Raw genomic sequence first — 9,383 nt, forward strand, 5'->3', positions numbered from 1 at the left:
TCTCACTATGTGGTCCAGGCTGATCTTTAACTTGCTGTCTTTCTGCCTCAGCCTCTCAGGTGCTGGGATTATAGTTATTCATCACCACACCCTATTCATAGCTAGGATTTGAAGGCCTATTTCCTAACTCCAGGTACAGTGATCTTTTCCAAGACATTGTAGCCAATTCCTTATTATATGAATAACATCAGATTAAAAGTAAAACATCCAGCCTTCACATGAGGCAGCCAGACAGCCCAGACAATGAACTTCAGACTTTTAATCAAATGTTCTGGGATTCATTTGGATACTATGTATTTTCCCTTTCATTCTTTAGGATGTTGCTCAGCCCCAGAAAGAAGCCTCTTTTGTTCACTATCTCTCCTGGTGTTAGAGGGCAGAGGAAGAGAGAGAGGCCAGGGCCATGGCCAACCCCTACCCCCCCCCCCCCCACTATGGTGATGAAGACAGTATTCAACTAGGTAACACTTTATTACTTCTAATGTGAGTAATGAGATGGAGCATGAAAGGTTTTTCAAAGCAGAGAAGATAAGTTTCATCTTCACTTTGGGTTATTTTTTCTTATTTTCTCCATTCTGAAAATTTTAATACCTCTTAACTTAGCACCCCATTAGTTACTGCTAATAGTCTTTTTTTTTTTTTTTTGGTGCCGGGGATCGAACTTGGGACGGTGCACTTTCGAGGTAGGTGGTGGCACCACTGGGCTAAATCCCTGGCCCACTGTTAATAGTCTTGTCTGGCCTTGGAGTTTCTCAGTTTAGGGTAGATCTGGCTACACTTCATTTCTTGTTTGTATCAACACTCCTCATTTTATCTTTGAGGGTATATTTGTTCAGGATGATTTCTTTTTCTCCCAAATTGTAGCATATTGTTACCAAAATTCTCTTTGGCTCAATTGTGCATCAGCTACCCCAAATCCCATTTTGTTATTCATTTTGGACTACTAATTCTTTTTTTTTGTTTGTTTTGCAACTTTATTGGATCATCTTGACACAAAAATCATTACAGCAGCGTGATATGTCTCTCTTCTTTATACGGGAATGTCGATAGCAAATAGTTATGTAACACATCATACAATTTCAGAGTTCTAGAATCATGGCACGGGATTCTGTAATAGATTATTCTACATGCTAAAGTGACAACTGTCATCAAAAGGAACAGGTAGGACGCCATGGATAGCGTCATCTCTGAAGAAAGTTTGGAGTGACCAGCAAGGGCCCTCACCCTGCCAGCGGCTGCTGTGCTGGAGATGGTGTTTTGGGGTCTGGCCAGAGGACACGGGCAGCTGTGTCCTCCCGTGGCGCTCCCAGTCCCACCTGGACGCCACACAGGGACAAGACTTATGGTGCATCTGGTGACAAGCTTGGGGCAGGGAACTGTACAGTGTTGCCACGACACACCCAGCGGCCCACATACTTCTGTGGAATGAGAGAAAGAACCAAGGTCCCCGCCCTCCCTATCAGCAACTCTGTGCATGGCCAAGCCTCTGTCTGGGGTCCCGGTCCTGGCCGCCAGCTCCCAAGCATGTAGACAGCAGCTAGTGCCCACAGGATCCTTTCCACCACGGGCCCAAGGGACAGCAGCTCAGTGACAGTTGCCTGTCACCTTCCCGCAGATGCCACCGGTCAGGACGGTTGGGGCAAAAGCAGCCAGCAGGGGTTCCATGAGCCCTGCCCTGTCTGCCGAGCACCCTGGTGCCCACCAGGTCCCGGCCCGGGGGTTCTACTACTCCCTGGTGGCCCCCGTGGCAGAGCTGGGGGAGCCTTGTTGAGGAGGGGCCAGCTGGGGCCTCTGGAAAGTCGCCGGACAACCAAAAAGATACATCAAAGCAACACAGACCTCGGGTGTCTGCACAGTGGACGACGGTGGATTAAATTAATGCTGTGGCATGGGACAGCACACATGACAGAGGAGAGGCCAGGAGTGTCCTTCCGCGTGTCTGTGCATCTGTCCATAGAGGCATCCTCCGTGGGGGTCGGTGGCTCTCAGCACTGGGCCAGTGTCGCCTTCATCTCTTCCAGCAGGTTGCTCAGCAGGGTGGAGTCGCTGCCCTTCCCATCCACGGACACCGAGTGCTCGCCCTTCTTCACCAGCAGGCAGACGTGGTGGCCCTGGATGGAGCGGCTGTACATGGAGGCGCAGGAGTCCACTCGCTCCACCATAGAAAAGTGGTGGTGAAAACATATCTTTGCCAGAAGGTTCTGGAAGGACATACTGATGCCATCGACTCTGACTGAGCTCATGCTCAGGTCCCCAGACCCCAGCAGCTTGGCAAAGGCATCACTGTAGCAGGGTAGGACTACTAATTCTTTATTGAACAGACTCCCCTTTTATGAGGATTTGTGGTGGTTAATTCTGTGTGTCAACTTGATTGAGCCAAAGGGTGCCTGGCTAGCTGATAAAACATTATTTCTGGGTGCATCTGTGAGTGTGTTTCTGGAAGAGACTGGCATTTGGATCAGTAAAGTGAAGAAAGTCTGCTCTCACCAGTGTGGGTGCGTAGCATCTAATCCATTGAGGGTCTAAATAGAACAAAAACATGGAAAAAGGGCAAATCCCCCCACCTCTCTTGGGGCTAGGATGTCCATTTTCTGCTTTCAGCCACCAGAACTCCTGGTTCATCAGTCTTTAAACTTAGCCTGGCTTGTTTTCCTGTTTCCCAGCTTGCAGATGGCAGATTATGGGACTTCTTGGTCTCCATAGTCATGAGAACCAATTCCCATAGGATGGTCTTTCTCTCTTTTCCTCCCCTTCTCCCTCTTCCTCTTCCTCCCTCCCATCTCTATCTCCCATGGTTCTGGTTCTTTGGCAAACTCTGGTTACTACAGGATTATAGAACTTGCAGGAAAAACATGTCAATCTCTGTTAGGATTAAAAAGGTTTATAAGTCAAAGTCCTATCCTCAAGGATACTGTGACTGTGGCAGGAATTTGTCATATAGTCATATTAGTTTGTTCACAAAGGACTTAAGTAGTATCGAGTCCCAGGCAATGAGAAGCACTGGGGATATCCAAATCAATAAGATGTGATTCCTGCCCACAAAGAGATAACATGGAAGAGATCACTAACTGGTGACTTGTATTTATTTGATTGGCAAAGGGCTTTAATAGTTTCTGTCTGTTATCTATTGCTATATAGCAAACTATCCTAATTGTGGCTTTAAACAACTATGATTCATTTTTCTTCCTTGCAGTTCTGTGTCTTACCCTGGCAGTTCTGTGGGTCTCACAGTCATGCAGCCTGAAGGTAAAGTATTCCAAAATGATCAAAGCCAAAATCAAGGTCTTGGTTCAAAGTGGTAAGTGTAACTCCAACTGCATCCTATTGGTCAATACAAGTCACAAGTTTAAGTAGAGTATGTGTGTGCGTGTAGACTCCACCGGTGATGGGGGGCGGGTTCCAGCAACATCACCTTCCAAAGGATGTGCCCATAGCAATGGGAGGAATTTGGGACTGTATTTTGCAGTCTACCATGATTGTTAACTTAAAAACAAAAGTAGGCTTTATGTAAACATCAGGTTAGTATGCTTTTCTTAAAAATGGGGAGATTTAGCAACATGATATTGGAGCAGAATAAATCCTGGCCTGTTTGGACTGGAGATTTCACCTCTAGCTTAATATAGACTCTACTACTCTTTAGAGGAGAGGAGGTGGGGTTTTTTAGAGCTGGGATATAGTCACAGCTATAGATTGTCAGAGCTGATGCTTTTAACCACTATATTCAACTGCCATCACCCAATGGGCTCCAAAGATAATGATACTGGAAAATCACTGCTGAAGAGTTACTCAGTGAGTCTGAGTGAGATGGAGCCATAGAGAAAGTAATGCTCTTCAATTAACCAGGGTCTGAATTCTGGGACAAAGGGGTGGAGCAGGATGGGTGGTCTGGTGGCTGCCAGACCAATTTAACTGTTGTTTCAGTAGCTCAAGTAAAAGTGGTCTGTGGCATCTGAATGTTAAACCTCAGGAGATAAGGACACATTCATGGGACAGACAACAAGTGGCATGTGAGCCAGTGAAATGTTATGCAAAACACTAATCTAACTGTGCCACTTCCCTGTTAGAAACTTTGTAGTCTCCCTTATTGTCCATACTCTTAAGTCTAGGTGTCGAAACACTATTACATTGAACAAACAAACAAACAAACAAGAGGGCTCTAATCTGTGGACTTTCATTGATAATCATTATCATTATGTGTCAATGCTGTGTTATAATCTCTTGGAACAAAAGTATCACGTGGGTGCAAGATCTTGACAGTGGGGGAAGCTGCGCACAGGCAGGGGAAGGAGGAAGTGGAACTCTGTGTTTTCCATTCAACTTTGCTGTGGCAATTCGGAGGCAAGTTTGGGAAAAGATAATGTTGATTTTTCAACAACTGCAGGCCTCACAGCATTACTTTTCCTTCATAACATTTAATGCAGTTACAGTGAAATAATTATGCAATTATTACCTTTTCAACTATAGATACAGGCTCCAGGAGAGCAGAAACCATGATTGCTGCTGTATCCCCAGTGCTCAGAACAGAACTTGGCTCATAGGAGCGCTCAATGCATATTGGTTGAAGGGAGGAGAAATCAGTCTATAGGACTTAATGATTGATAGGATGAGAGAGGTAAGGGGAGGAGAGGCCTATGCTTCAGGGTGGCTTTACTTAGTCATGTTCTTGCTAGAGACCCCTCTAGCTACCCACTGCCCATCCTGCTCTGCTTAGTCTGTGGTGGCCTCTGCCCCCTGGAGCCCATTTGACCAGCTCAGCTCCTTACCTACCCTCAGTAGTTTCTAGGCCAGTGCCTGCATGTCCCCAGAATCCAATGTGCTCCCTGTCTTTCCCCTTCAGACTGCCAGTCTCCCAGAAGCTCCTCATCCTAACACTCCCTTCTACCCAGCCTCAGAGCCCTGGCCCAGCAACCATAAAGCTTGGACAAATTGGGCCTCTTAGGTTTTTGCATCAGTTACTCAAAGTAGTAAATATGGGGCAAATGTGGAAGTCACCAGGGTCCATTGGCGTCCTTGAGTGGCCAGGGAGTAGATTCCTGTGAACCTGACCCTACCTAGGCTTCTTCTAGGAAGGCCTGGAACTATGCCAGGACTGAGGCAAGGCAATCTGCTGTGATGTCAGGGACAGAGATGCTCTGTTTGTCAGTTCGGGCCAAGATAAGTAATATTTCTAAGGCCACAGGGATGGTGCCTTTTTCAGAAATGCATCCTGGGTGGAGGAAGGAACAGCACTTTCATCACAGTTAGAACATTTTAAATGAAAGAAGATAGAGTTTCCTCCCTAGGTACTGGCATATTTATGTAACAACAGGTGTACCTTACCTTCCTCCTATTTACTATTTAAAAATTATAAAGGCAATATGTGTTTATCAAAAAAACAAACAAAAACTATAAAAATAGAAAAGAGAGGCTGAGGCTATAGCTACCCAGTGAGCTACACACACACACACACACACACACACACACACACACACACACACACACACGAAAAGGAAAGGCCTTTGAAGCAGGAAGTAGAAATTTCTTCTTGTACTCTTTGCTCCCTCCATTGTGAAATCAAGGCATATGTCATGTTTTGTATCTTGTGTCCCTGTGTTGTGCTCCCTCTTCCCTTTAGGAATCGATCTATCGTCCATCTCATTATTTTTATTGGCTTCATGATTTCTCCCAGTAGAGGTGCACCATAATTCTAGAGAACAATGTAAGTATGCATAGCCTTTAATGCAGCAATTCTGCTTCTCAGAACCTGTCTTCCAGAAACACTTATGCTAGTGTAAATTCCGTATGTAGATGAATGTGTATTATAGGATTGTGTGTCAACAGTGAATTGTGAAGCAAATCTGTTGATTTGGAATGTAACTGAAGAGTGATGAAACCAACCACTTAGGTATAAGGAACTCTGATGACTCTGTACAGGGGGCCAAAAGGCCGTTATTATATAGTGCATGTGTGTTTCTAACTAATACAAGTTTCCCTTTTGGGACACAGACAAGGTAATATCAGGCTACTTATTCTGTGAATTGGACTCCTGAGGTCTAAGCAAATAGGAAGGACACTCCTGACAGTAGCTTGCTCTTTTCTTTCTCCTTGCCTTGCCTTTCCTCTTTTCATCCCCCTCCCTGTCTTCCTTTTATATTAAAGGTAGAAGTCAGAATAGTATTTTGCATTTTGCTTTTGTGGTACAAAAATAGCAAAATCAAATTAAATTACATGTTCTAAAAACCTAAAAAGTACCACAAAAACCCCTGAAACCCAGAAAAATATCAATGTACTTAAAAAATAATTAACTGCTTGACATGACTCCTGCCTTTGTGTGGCCATCCCAGGTGAGGTGGCCCAGTGGTCATCAGAATATTTCTGGAGGCCATTTCAACACAAGGACAACAAGCAGTAACTTAACTGTGTGTGGAAGTTACTGCAAACTATATGAGTACATCCCACTAAACCTATAATTAATGTGTCTCTAAGGATTGCTCCTTCCCCAAATCCCTCAAATGCCCCTGGCTGCCCTAATGCCACCAGACACAAAGGGAAGTGGGACAGAGAAGAAGTCAGAAGGGAAAGATACGGTGGTCTTAGAAAAGACTTTTTGCAAAAACATAGGACCATGTGAACACACTTCGAGGCCTCTGTGGGGAAGCCCTGTAACTTCAGGTTCCTTAGAGACACCGTAACTGCACCTGTGGGTGTGGGTGCTGGGGGCACGGGTGGGGCTTCCAGCACCTGGACAGTTCCCTCTGGTCCTCCTTCCTTGCCCTGGGCTTCATCAAGCTCACCTTTATGTATCTTAGAGGTAGTTCTACTTTGGGACAAAGACAGCTGCTTAGTTCTACCCCTGCTTTTTCTGAGTCAAGGTAATTGTACAAACAACCATCTTTAGATACTGTAATTTCTAATTCACCATAACAAACAATGCTGCAAAGAATATCCTTGCTCAGATATATTTTTAGCATTTGTGAGAATGAGTCTGTAAAATAAACTCTCGGAAGTGACTGGCTGTCCTCGGAGGCTGAGGGAACACATCAGCAGGTAAAAGAGTGGACAAGAGTGTGGGTTAGAAAACATTGCTGATTCTTGTCACTTTGTGTTAAAAAATGGTATATTGCTATAGTTTTTTTTTTTGGTACCAGCGATTGAACTCGGGTCCTTGCACTTGCGCAGCAGGTGGTGAAACCACTGAGCTAAATCCCTGGCTCAATCTTGCTATAGTTTTAACTTTCATTTCTGTTGTTAAGGGTGAAGTGGAGCATCTTCCATATTTTAAGAACCGTATATATTTCCTTCTTTGTGGACTATTAATATCTTTTGATGATGTCAGGGTTTGCAACGGAATAGATTTAATACAGGACACATAATTTATAGGATTATTTTATAATATTTACCCAAAAAGTCAAATGCAGAAGAGCGCAAGAGATCTGTCCACATGCTAGAGACCTGAAGAATCCAGCAGAGGGCCTGGATCCTGTAATGTCCTCCACAAGTCCCTCTGGAGGCCCTGAGCCCGCAGCAGTCTCATGCAAGTCTGTATCAAGGACCTGCACCGGGAAGGTCCAAAGGCCGGTGGTGGAAGCTAGAAAGTCTGCACTGGCAGCGTGAAGGATCTGCACTGGAGCCAGGAAGCGAGGCTCGAGGCAAAGATCAGAGCTCCCTTGAAGAGAAGAAGCAAAGACCTGAGCTCCTCTAACAAGAACAGCTGAGTTCTTATCAGGGAAACCAGCTATGGCAAGCTTCTTCAGGAAAATCAGCAGCATACAATCTTCCCTTCCAGTTCTCCTTTCATGCCATTGGGAACAATCCTCAGGTGGGTCTTCAATGCCCAGAACCATGCTGACTCAGTTCAGCTGGGCGTTCCCACTTAAACAGACCATTAGTTAATCCATCACAGCCTTCATCCATCTTCCTGTTGGGTTAGTCTATATTTACAGAACCGAAAGTATTAAATACATTTTAAATGACTTCTGACATGATGTCTTACTTAGAAAGGCCCACCTTTCTAAAATACAATAATGCAATCCTCCCTGATTTGTGATCTTTCTACTTGCAGCTTTTCAACTTTATGATGGTGCAAAAATAATATGGACTCATTAATCAGACTTCAATGTTTTTTTCTTTTTCCTGGCTAGTGATATGTGGGGTAGGATGCTGTCTCACAGTACTGTCAAGGCTATCGAGGGTGAGCAGCTAGTCCTCTATCATGTGCTGTGTGTTGTTTTAGGAGGTTTGGTAGGTTGGGAATACTGAGTACCTTTTGACTTTTGTGATTTTTAAAATTAACTTTATTGGTACATTTTAGATATACATAACGATCACATTCATCATAGGGAATTTGTACCTGTACATGATATATCTGGATTCTTCTTTTTCCCCCCATCCTCTCCCCTCCCTTCAACTCCTCTTCCCCTCCTTTCTTACAAAAGCTTTGTTTACATTTTTTCCTTCTATTCTCTTTTCTTTTCCCTTCTTTCCTTTCCCCCTTTCTTCTCCCTTGTTCCCCTTCCTATTTGAGCATTTTCTTCCTATTTTCCAAAATCTATTGTACATTTTTGTCCTTATTTACTCTTTTGGTTTCTCACACCAGAGAAACAATGCAATATTTAAACATGTGTGTCCAATTTATTTCACTTAAGAATATGGTCTCAAGGTGCATTCATTTACCTAGAAATGTCTCATGTTTATCCTTCTTTATTTCAGAGTAGTACTCCATTGTATAAAAATTAAACTGCACATCTTCTTTATCCATTCATCAGTTGATGGGCATTTGAGCTGTTTCCAAGATTCAGCTATTCCAAACTGTGCCGCTGTAAACATGGGTGTGCATATATCACAGTGGTATGATGCTTTTAATTCTTTCGGGATGATACCAAGAAGGAGAATAGCAATGGAACCAGATATTTTCAACTTATGATGGGCTTATTGAATGTGATGCTTGTAAGGCAAGGAAAATCTGTACAAAAGTTCATGGCTTATTGTAGTACTTTTATGATTTATTTTTAATTTTTCCTTTCTTTTTTGCAGTACTGGGAATTGAGTCTAGAGTGTGCTGAATTACACACCCAGTCCTTTCTATTTTTGTATTTTTTGGGGATAGGAGCTCAGGAAGTTGCTCAGGCTGGGCTTGAACTGGTGATCCTCCTGCCTCAGCCTCCAGAGTAGCTGGTATTCTAGGCATGCATCACCACCCCCAGTTCATTTTTAATTTGAAGTATTTGATTCTCCAGGGATTTGTTTTGATACCAGTATTTTATTTTATCTAGAAGGCTGCCCCATTACCACAAGGTCATTTATTGGAAAATACATCTTGTCTCCACTGATTGAAAGATTATATCTGCCACACATAAATTTAAACATATAGCTGATCTTATTTTATAGATTTCTAGTCTGTTTGA

The 9,383-nt window shown here is 43.7% G+C and overlaps 1 long non-coding RNA gene across 1 annotated transcript; it reads left to right on the forward strand.

The window, feature by feature from the left end:
* The first annotated feature begins 689 nt into the window (after positions 1–689).
* On the forward strand, positions 690–9,013 carry LOC110345658 (uncharacterized). The gene is made up of 4 exons (XR_002389125.2): positions 690–2,293; positions 3,194–3,246; positions 5,615–5,698; positions 7,233–9,013. It is a non-coding gene; the product is annotated as an uncharacterized LOC110345658 (long non-coding RNA).
* The last annotated feature ends 370 nt before the right edge of the window (positions 9,014–9,383 follow it).

The sequence above is a fragment of the Heterocephalus glaber genome, unplaced genomic scaffold (assembly GCF_053883595.1).
Source record: "Heterocephalus glaber isolate CG9 unplaced genomic scaffold, H.glaber_assembly_v1.0 deba00001662, whole genome shotgun sequence".
Taxonomy (NCBI): Eukaryota; Metazoa; Chordata; class Mammalia; order Rodentia; family Bathyergidae; genus Heterocephalus; species Heterocephalus glaber.